Genomic DNA, 9,658 nt, shown 5'->3' with positions numbered 1-9,658 from the left:
CCTTGTCATGCAGTACTTTATTATCAGAGGTTGTATTTCTTTTCTTAGGATTACTGGCAGTGCTAGGTGAGGTTGCTGTCTCCTGTGGTAAATTTACCTTTGATTTTAAGGCCTTTGCATAGCTGGTTGATTTATTCAACAGTCTTTTTGCATGTCCCACACTTATGTGTTCTAAACTTGATTTGTTTAGGGCAGCTTCCTCTAACTTATACAGTTCGCATCTCCTATCAGTTGATTTATGATTCAAATTGCAATTTGAACACCTGGCCTCAAGTGTACATTCTCCATGATAAGTTTTGGAGCAAATACCACACATTTTTCCATTTTTACAAACTTTGGATGGGTGTCCAAATTTAAAACAATTAAAACATTGCCGGGGCTTTTGTTTGAAAGGCCGAACTTTAATCCTTTCATTTTCAATAAAAATATGGAAAGGTACATCAGCATCCTGGAAAGTAAGTATAATCATTGAAGTTCCAGGAACCTTATGCACTTTCCATACATTTAATGGACACATAGAAAGTATCTCCTCCTCTGTAAATTCGTACAGGTCCTTATTAAAGACCACTCCCCTTCCATAACTAAAATTTAGAGGAGGTTTCATTTCCAATGTAATTTCATCACTGCCTGTCTGTAAGTTAGACAGTATTGCAGACTGAGTCGAAGATTTGGCATGGATGAGATAACTATTCTTCCCAAAACGAGATATATCTCCAGGTGCTATGGTTTCTACTTTTTTTTGGATAAACTTACATATCTTAAAATAATTTCCTATTATTCCCTTAGGTTCAGCTAAGAGCCACATTGGTGGTTTGGGTTTTCTCTGTGAAGGCATGGGTACATTTCTATCTTTTTCAAACCAATCAGCAGGTTTGTACACATCCAATTCCTTTGGGACTTTATCACAAAGAGCTCCCATGATGTTCAATTCGTTAATTTTGATACTACTAATATTACTTATGGCATTAAACGCTTCATCATGACTTTCAAAAGATATCCAAGAGTCCCATTTTTCATCTCCAAGTCTCATCCTTATTTCCTTTATCAATCCATAGCACTCAAATGCTCTATATATATCATCATGATTTGTCTCTAATGGGATTTGGGAAACATGAAGGAATCGTAGTTTCCCTGTGTTACCCAAATTGCTAGATTTTTTAACATCAGTAGAGTGGTCCTTTTTAGTTTGAAGGTCGTCAACAGAATTTTCCTTAATTACAGTAGCGGAAGTCGTCAACAGTGCCGGGGGGGAGTCAGCAAATCCAGGGGATGGGGAGTCAGCATTTGAAGGGTCCATATTTAAGGGTGGGATTTTCATGTTTTTTGTTGTTGTTTTGTTGGGGTACCTGCTTGAGAATTATAAGAAAGTATCATACGTTGGAAAGGAAATTTGTATTTTCCACTATCGGCACAATGAGAGTATACTTCCCAGATGGTCCACTCCATACCCTACCCGAAGGATAGCATCAAAACAGATATAGAGGCACAGGTGTAAGCTAAACCCGCCTGTTAGGACTGAGACCAAGGTAATATGGAATCATCCTCCCCATATCTGTAATGATGGGCTTCCGGCCAAAAGCCAAGAGTCCCACCTCAAGGATTGGATCCCCCTGGATTCCGATGACCCAACCCTTGAGAGTAGTTCCGCCAAAAAGGTCCAAACCATCTTTGGGATGGCTGAGATCATCCAATACTCTCGTATATAGCTTTGAATGCGAATACCTCCCAACCGTGATCCCTTCTCCCATTCATCTAAGCAGGCAGTAATAACGAATGTGGAAATATCCACCCCATTTAAATAAAATTGAAAATAATAGATAAATAAATAAATGAACAAATAAAATAAATAAATATATATATATGCATACATCTACATATATATATATAACTAAGAAAAATAATAATCATAGAGATAGGACAGCAAGATGAAAGAAAGTTGATAAAATAGGAGAAGGTCGAAGTAATATTAAGCAGAAGAAAAAGATGAAAGAGAGAAATTTAGATTCGAACTGGGGGAACAATTTCCCGAAGTTCGAGAGCCCTCTTGCCCGTCACCAAGCTTCAGCACGGGAATGAAATGCCGTGCTGAAGCTCAATGACTTCATCAAGGCATTCTCTCATTAAGAGGGAGCCCAAGATGGCATACACAGTCTCCATAGACAGGGCCTGATGCCTATTGGCATATTCCAATCAATCGTCAACTTCCCTCCTACCTAGGATTCAGGCTACAGAAGAAGAAATATGTCTTCAGACCCATGCTCTTCGGGCTAAACATAGTCCCAAGGATCTTCACGAAGCTTGCAAATGCAGTCGTTCATCAACTACGCCTAAAAAGTGTCCAGGTAGTAGCCTATCTGGACGATTGGCTGGTGTGGGCAGCATCCGAGATGGAATGCATGCAAGCCTCCACGAAAGTGATCCAGTTCCTGGAACATCTGGGATTCAAGATCAACAGCAAAAAGTCTCGACTCTATCCAGCTCAAAAGTTTCAATGGCTTGGAATACATGGGAACTTACAGTCACACCGTCTCTCCATTCCGTCAAAGAAGAGGAGAGAGATAGCGGGACCTGTCAAGAGACTTCTGAAATCCAGTCGGATATCAAGACGCCAACAGGAGAGAATGCTGGACTCCCTTCAGTTTGCATCATTGACAGACCCGGTGCTAAGAGCACAATTAAAGGTTGCAACAGGAGTCTGGAGAAGATACGCATCAAATGCTCGAAGAGATCTAGGAAGACCAATACTGACTCGACTACGATCACTTCTCAAGCCGTGGTCTGAGGCCAAGTACCTGAAGAAATCGGTACCCTTGCAACCACCTCCACCTTCAGTCATCATCCACACGGACGCATCAAAAGAAGGATGGGGAGGTCGCTCTCACTGACGGAAAGTGCAAGGGACTTGGTTCTCTCTATTCAAGACCTTCCACATCAACATTCTGGAAGCCATGGCGGTCTTCCTTACACTGAAAAACTGGCTCCTCGCTGCTCGACCCATATAAAACTGGTCCTGGACAGCGAGGTAATAATGAGATGTCTGAATCGTCAAGGTTCGAGATCACTCCAAATCAACCAAGTGTTGTTGGCCATCTTCCGTTTGGTGGAAAAGAAGAGATGGCACTTATCAGCAGCTCACCTCCCAGGGTTCCACAATGTGACGGCGGACGCTCTTTCCAGGTTCACGCCGATAAGAGTCAGAGTGGTCCCTAGACTCGGGATCATTCTCCTTCATCTTACGTCAAGTCCCAGAACTGCAGATCGACTTCTTCGCGACGAGCGACAACAAGAAACTACCTCGTTACGTTTCCCCATACGAGGACCCTGTAGCGGAAGCAGTGGACGCCATGTCCCTCGATTGGAACAGATGGACCAGGATTTACCTGTTCCCTCCATCCAACCTTCTGTTGAAAGTCCTCAACAAGCTGAGATCCTTTCAGCCATAGTGGCTCACAAGTGGCCAATGAGCGTCTGGTTCCCTCTAGTATTGGAATTGCGGCTGAGGCTGGTCCCGTTGCCGGACCCAGTTCTGACTCAGTAAGTACAGAAGTCGATTGTCTTCGCTTCATCACAGAAAACCCGAAACCTTCATCTCATGATTTTCTCTCCTTAGCAGTTAAGAAAAGGTTTGGGATTTCGAGAGAGAGTATAGACTTTTTAGAAGTATATGTCTAAATCTACCTGAAGACAATATGAGTCATCTTGGAAGAAATGGGTTACGTTTGTCAAGGCAAAGAAACCAAAGAAGATCTCAACAGATTTCTGTTTATCCTTCTTTATTCATCTTCATGAAAAAGGTTTAGCAGCCAATATGATAACGTGTAAATCTGCCTTGGCTAGACCTTTACTGTACGCCTTCCAAATAGACTTCTCTAACGAAATCTTTAACATGATTCCTAAGGTTTGTGCTAGGGTTAGGCCTGCAGCACCTCTGAGGCATCAACAATGGACAATGAGAACTGCTCTCTGAAAGATTTGACCCAAAAAGTTATATTCTTAATTGCTCTAGCCTCGGGGGCCAGAGTGAGTGAAATAGTGGCCTTTTCTAGAGATGAGGGCCATATTCAGTTCACAGAAGGGGGAGAACTGAATCTTTTTCCTGACCCAACGTTTCTCGCTAAAAACGAGCTACCTACCAAAAGGTGGGGTCCCTGGAGAATCTGCCCTCTGAAGGAAGATGTCTCGCTGTGTCCAGTAGTGCCTAAAGGTCTATCTTCATAGAACTTCAGATCTGGGGGAGGACAGCTCTGTAAAGGAGAAACATCAGTCTCAAATTTATCTCTAAAACAATTAAGGGCGAAGATCACCTACTTCATTCGCATAGCGGATCCAGACAGTACACCCGCAGGTCACGATTTGAGAAAAATTGCTTCGTCTCTGAATTTTTTCCAGTACAATATATGGATTTTGAACGTCTTCGCTTGTATACTGGATGGAAGTCATCCAGAGTGGTTTTCAAACACTACGCGAAGCAAGTGCAAGAGATTAAGAGATTTATGGTGGCGGCAGGTAGTGTTCTAAAACCTGTCGCTTAATGCTGCGAGGAACAGTGAATTAATTGGGACTGTTATGTGCAGGGTGTGCGTGTTGACACCTCACAGCACAACACGTAAAGTGAAGTGTCACCAAGGTGACACTATGGACTGTTCCAGATACTAAAGGTGAAAAATTGCATAAAGAGTTAACACGTGTCCATGTGTTTTTTACACAAGTGTGTAAAGACAGCCAATTACAGAAATGTTTATTAGAAAATTTATGAAATTTTCAGTCTGGTGGCATTATAATTGTTTCCTTTTTCAGATGAAACAAGTATTTCTGAAATTACCTATATGATTTATGCTTACTATGATTCACTAACATTTTGTATGTTACTATAAAATGCATTTGTTCTGTAACCAAAATACAAACCGCGCTATTTACATAGGGCATTACTTTCGGTGTAGCTGAAATGGCAAGCCATTAGATTTTTAACGAGGGTTAACTACCCCCTCGCTAGTGAACTGATTCTCTTCGCTTTTGGCTCGGGTGATGGGCAGACGTGTCTGCTCCCACCCTCGCTTGGCAGCCATTAATGTTTTGTCTTTACTTACTTTTTCTTAATATATATATAAACATTCTTTATGTTTATGTATATATTTGTGTATAGAAATATAGTAAGTGTTTGTGTTGTGTGTGTAGTGTACGACAACGTCACCGCGTAGTACCAGGCCACCGCGGTTTCACTTCATGGGGCACGGCCTCTCCCTTGGTCCTGAAGACCACCACGGGACTGGTCGTCGTTTGAATAACCCTGTTGTTTTGGGAATTGAATTGACTCCTGCTGTATGGAGAGTTCCATTCAGTAAGTCTATGGCATCATCGATATTTTCAACTTGTCCTGCATCCCCCTCAATTTCGCTTAGCTCACGAAATTTATCCCAGTCCGCCTTGTCAAGATTCCATCGTGGCGATCCCTGTAAAGGTGGACCATTGTTGGTGTTTATAATGATTGGTGCATGATCACTAGTATGCCAATCATCTAATGTTCTCCAATCGAAGTCGAGAAGGCAATTAGAGCTTACGATTGATAGGTCAATACATGACAAGGTACCTGTCTGGACATGAAAGTGTGTGGGCTCTCCTGTATTAAGGAGTCCCACATCTTCATTTTCCACAATTGATGATATGATATTTACCCTCGTGTTTGCTAAAACATCACCCCACAAAGGATGTCTACCATTCAAATCTCCAAGTAAAAGAAAAGGTTGAGGGAGTTGTTGAATCACCTCCACTAAGTTATCATACAAAATGTTATCATTTGGAGGCAAGTACAGAGAACAAATTGTATATTTTCGCCCTATGTCAATCTGTACAACCACTGCCTGCAGAGGTGTACAAATAGACAGAGAAACTTGGGGAACATCTCGACGAACGTATATGAGACTTCCGCCATGGCTCCCCACTTGGTGATCATATGGTGTCCTATAACTAATATATTCGTGAGGACAAGGGGTATTATGATCAAGTTTGCTCTCCTGTAGACAAATAATTATGGGGGAATGCTCATGAATAAGGAGCTTAAGTTCTTCATATTTGGCCCTTAAACCCTGACAGTTCCATTGCAAAATGGAGGAAAAAACTATGGTTTATAATTTGGTAGACCCCTTGGATGGAGTCTTCCCATTAGCAGTTTTTGATGTAACACTATTTTTAGGTGGTTTTATTAAAGAGGGTCTTGATAGATTGGGTTTGGCATTTATGATTTTCTTTTTGTCTTTTTGATTTGACTGTTGAGGAGGTTGGTGGACCTCCACTTGAATTTCCGATTTATTTAAATTGACTTCCAGATCAGAAATATCAACAGACAAATCATCATATTTATTTGACGTCGTAATTTTGATATTTCTCATGGAAGGGGGCGAGAGAGATGGAGGTCTCTCTCTTTTCCGATTAGTAGGTTTTGAGCTACCAGGTTTTTGCACCTTCCCCATTAAAGGTGCACCTGGTAACTTGGTGTCAGGTGGCATCTCCATCAAATCAGGCAAGGACATGGCCTGGGAGAGGTTAGTACTATTGTTGGTAATAGGGGACGAAGGCTGTACAGAAATGGGCAATGACCCATTTTTAATACGCTGTGGCAGAGCCTCAGAAGGCAATATGATTACCTTGTCATGCAGTACTTTATTATCAGAGGTTGTATTTCTTTTCTTAGGATTACTGGCAGTGCTAGGTGGGGTTGCTGTCTCCTGTGGTAAATTTACCTTTGATTTTAAGGCCTTTGCATAGCTGGTTGATTTATTCAACAGTCTTTTTGCATGTCCCACACTTATGTGTTCTAAACTTGATTTGTTTAGGGCAGCTTCCTCTAACTTATACAGTTCGCATCTCCTATCAGTTGATTTATGATTCAAATTGCAATTTGAACACCTGGCCTCAAGTGTACATTCTCCATGATAAGTTTTGGAGCAAATACCACACATTTTTCCATTTTTGCAAACTTTGGATGGGTGTCCAAATTTAAAACAATTAAAACATTGCCGGGGCTTTTGTTTGAAAGGCCGAACTTTAATCCTTTCATTTTCAATAAAAATATGGAAAGGTACATCAGCATCCTGGAAAGTAAGTATAATCATTGAAGTTCCAGGAACCTTATGCACTTTCCATACATTTAATGGACACATAGAAAGTATCTCCTCCTCTGTAAATTCGTACAGGTCCTTATTAAAGACCACTCCCCTTCCATAACTAAAATTTAGAGGAGGTTTCATTTCCAATGTAATTTCATCACTGCCTGTCTGTAAGTTAGACAGTATTGCAGACTGAGTCGAAGATTTGGCATGGATGAGATAACTATTCTTCCCAAAACGAGATATATCTCCAGGTGCTATGGTTTCTACTTTTTTTTGGATAAACTTACATATCTTAAAATAATTTCCTATTATTCCCTTAGGTTCAGCTAAGAGCCACATTGGTGGTTTGGGTTTTCTCTGTGAAGGCATGGGTACATTTCTATCTTTTTCAAACCAATCAGCAGGTTTGTACACATCCAATTCCTTTGGGACTTTATCACAAAGAGCTCCCATGATGTTCAATTCGTTAATTTTGATACTACTAATATTACTTATGGCATTAAACGCTTCATCATGACTTTCAAAAGATATCCAAGAGTCCCATTTTTCATCTCCAAGTCTCATCCTTATTTCCTTTATCAATCCATAGCACTCAAATGCTCTATATATATCATCATGATTTGTCTCTAATGGGATTTGGGAAACATGAAGGAATCGTAGTTTCCCTGTGTTACCCAAATTGCTAGATTTTTTAACATCAGTAGAGTGGTCCTTTTTAGTTTGAAGGTCGTCAACAGAATTTTCCTTAATTACAGTAGCGGAAGTCGTCAACAGAATTTTCCTTAATTACAGTAGCGGAAGTCGTCAACAGTGCCGGGGGGGAGTCAGCAAATCCAGGGGATGGGGAGTCAGCATTTGAAGGGTCCATATTTAAGGGTGGGATTTTCATGTTTTTTGTTGTTGTTTTGTTGGGGTACCTGCTTGAGAATTATAAGAAAGTATCATACGTTGGAAAGGAAATTTGTATTTTCCACTATCGGCACAATGAGAGTATACTTCCCAGATGGTCCACTCCATACCCTACCCGAAGGATAGCATCAAAACAGATATAGAGGCACAGGTGTAAGCTAAACCCGCCTGTTAGGACTGAGACCAAGGTAATATGGAATCATCCTCCCCATATCTGTAATGATGGGCTTCCGGCCAAAAGCCAAGAGTCCCACCTCAAGGATTGGATCCCCCTGGATTCCGATGACCCAACCCTTGAGAGTAGTTCCGCCAAAAAGGTCCAAACCATCTTTGGGATGGCTGAGATCATCCAATACTCTCGTATATAGCTTTGAATGCGAATACCTCCCAACCGTGATCCCTTCTCCCATTCATCTAAGCAGGCAGTAATAACGAATGTGGAAATATCCACCCCATTTAAATAAAATTGAAAATAATAGATAAATAAATAAATGAACAAATAAAATAAATAAATATATATATATGCATACATCTACATATATATATATATAACTAAGAAAAATAATAATCATAGAGATAGGACAGCAAGATGAAAGAAAGTTGATAAAATAGGAGAAGGTCGAAGTAATATTAAGCAGAAGAAAAAGATGAAAGAGAGAAATTTAGATTCGAACTGGGGGAACAATTTCCCGAAGTTCGAGAGCCCTCTTGCCCGTCACCAAGCTTCAGCACGGGAATGAAATGCCGTGCTGAAGCTCAATGACTTCATCAAGGCATTCTCTCATTAAGAGGGAGCCCAAGATGGCATACACAGTCTCCATAGACAGGGCCTGATGCCTATTGGCATATTCCAATCAATCGTCAACTTCCCTCCTACCTAGGATTCAGGCTACAGAAGAAGAAATATGTCTTCAGACCCATGCTCTTCGGGCTAAACATAGTCCCAAGGATCTTCACGAAGCTTGCAAATGCAGTCGTTCATCAACTACGCCTAAAAAGTGTCCAGGTAGTAGCCTATCTGGACGATTGGCTGGTGTGGGCAGCATCCGAGATGGAATGCATGCAAGCCTCCACGAAAGTGATCCAGTTCCTGGAACATCTGGGATTCAAGATCAACAGCAAAAAGTCTCGACTCTATCCAGCTCAAAAGTTTCAATGGCTTGGAATACATGGGAACTTACAGTCACACCGTCTCTCCATTCCGTCAAAGAAGAGGAGAGAGATAGCGGGACCTGTCAAGAGACTTCTGAAATCCAGTCGGATATCAAGACGCCAACAGGAGAGAATGCTGGACTCCCTTCAGTTTGCATCATTGACAGACCCGGTGCTAAGATCACAATTAAAGGTTGCAACAGGAGTCTGGAGAAGATACGCATCAAATGCTCGAAGAGATCTAGGAAGACCAATACTGACTCGACTACGATCACTTCTCAAGCCGTGGTCTGAGGCCAAGTACCTGAAGAAATCGGTACCCTTGCAACCACCTCCACCTTCAGTCATCATCCACACGGACGCATCAAAAGAAGGATGGGGAGGTCGCTCTCACTGACGGAAAGTGCAAGGGACTTGGTTCTCTCTATTCAAGACCTTCCACATCAACATTCTGGAAGCCATGGCGGTCTTCCTTATACTGAAAAACTGGC

This window comes from Palaemon carinicauda, chromosome 14 (genome assembly GCF_036898095.1).
Source record: "Palaemon carinicauda isolate YSFRI2023 chromosome 14, ASM3689809v2, whole genome shotgun sequence".
Taxonomy (NCBI): Eukaryota; Metazoa; Arthropoda; class Malacostraca; order Decapoda; family Palaemonidae; genus Palaemon; species Palaemon carinicauda.
This window is presented reverse-complemented; position numbering follows the sequence as displayed.